The sequence below is a fragment of the Petaurus breviceps genome, unplaced genomic scaffold (genome assembly GCF_028583685.1).
Source record: "Petaurus breviceps papuanus isolate PSGF00001 unplaced genomic scaffold, PetGlider_PUasm1.0 185, whole genome shotgun sequence".
NCBI lineage: Eukaryota > Metazoa > Chordata > Mammalia > Diprotodontia > Petauridae > Petaurus > Petaurus breviceps.
The window spans coordinates 37,975,439-37,977,390 of NW_027185797.1; positions in this window are offsets into that span (position 1 = coordinate 37,975,439).

A 1,952-nucleotide genomic window follows, 5' to 3' on the forward strand; every position below is an offset into this window, starting at 1 on the left:
TGTGTAATGATCAACTGTGAAACTTAGCTATACTCAGTTATAAAAAGATTCAAACAACTGTGAATGACCTATGAGGAAAATGGTATTCACCTTCAGAAAAAGAACTGATGGAATTTGAATGTGATTGAAGCCCACTTTCTTTGTTTTTTGGGGGGGATTGTCTGTGACTAATATGAAAAATATGTTTGCATGACTGCACACATATTACCTTTATCAAACTGCTTGACTTCTCAATGATGGAGGAGTGAAGTAAGAGTGTGAGAGAATGTAAAACTCAAAATTGTAAAAAAAAAATGAAGCTTAAAAAGTCCTTTTACAAGTGGAAAAACTAAAATATTAGAAACTGGGGAGGGGTGTACTATAGTACTTTTTTACAATAATGACAAAATCCAAGAAGTAAAAATAGAAATGGAAATCCTATTCAAGATTATTGCAAAATCCATGAAACATTGGGTAGTCAATCTACCAAAGCACCCTCAATAAATGAATAGATTCTATTTCAAAGTACTCCTTAAACCAAGAAAAAAAACTACATACATGGCTAGGGGAATATTCGGTGCTCATGGATGGGTTATGCCAATATATTCAAAATTAAAATACAACAATAATTAATTTACAGTTTTAATGGTAGGCCAATTAAACTTTCAAATGAATACTTAAAATGATAGCAACATGACCCGAATGTTAAAGATCATAATATTTTTTTTTAATTTAAAGAAGAAATGGATCAAATACCTTTTCTGATCTCAATAGATCAATTCTTGGCACTCTGTTTTTTCTAATTACAAATGTTTCTTTTTGCTTCTTTCTTTCTTCCACTCTGTCCAATAGAACAATCAAAGAGAAAACATTGGTAACAAAAAAGCATAATCAAATAAAGCAAATTCCTCTATTGGCCGTCAGCTCTCTAGCAGAAGACAAGGAGTAGGCCTCATCCTTGGTCCTCTAGGGGGCCTGACTGGCCATTCCATCACACTCTCCAGGCAGAAAGCATTTGTGTCAAAGAAGTACCTACTCTTCACTACATTCTAGCCACCTATGGTTGCCTGGGACAACTCTACCTAAGGAAAATCCTTTGTGAACGATGATAATCTAATAATGCATTTAGATTCACTCTTCAATGACTAGGAGGTATATTAAAAAAAAAATCAGCCTGGGAGAAGAAGACCTTTAGCGTTTCTGACCAGAGCAGAAACAATGGCTATTTATACTCACTCTGAGCCATCAAAACCCAAACAGTGACCAAGTGAGGCTTGAGTGAATCATTGGCTAATCTGTGAGAGGAGACTGATTTGGGTTTAAGTCATAGTCTAGTGGCTCTATGGGATCAGGATTGAGATTTGAATCCCAATAGGTCTTATCAAAGCCTGGTTTTTCAGAACTCTGTTTCAAAAAACATAAGAGTTAATTATCCCAGGCTTGTTTGTGGTTTTAATGATAAAATAAATGAGTAGAGAAAAAAGTCTAGCACCCAAACCTAAAGAAATCTTGCCCAGTTCAAGCAATCAAAATTTATTTTGATTGGGGAAAGTACCTATATATAAGGGTTTGATTCCCCACATGGACAGAGGGAGGAATGGAAGGAAGGAAGGAAGGAAGGAAGGAAGGAAGGAAGGAAGGAAGGAAGGACGGAAGGAAGGAAGGAAGGAAGGAAGGAAGGAGGGAGGGAAGGAAGGAGGGAAGGAAGGAGGGAAGGAAGGAAGGAAGGAGGGAGGGAGGGAAGAAGGAAGGAAGGAAGGAAGTAGGGAAGGAAGGAAGGAAGGAGGGAGGGAAGGAGGGAAGGAAGGAAGGAAGGAAGGAGGGAAGGAGGGAAGGAAGGAAGGAGGGAAGGAAGGAAGGAAGGAAGGAAGGAAGGAAGGAAGGAAGGAAGGAAGGAAGGAAGGAAGGAAGGAAGGAAGGAAGGAGGGAGGGAAGGAAGGAGGGAAGGAAGGAAGGAAGGAAGGAAGGAAGGA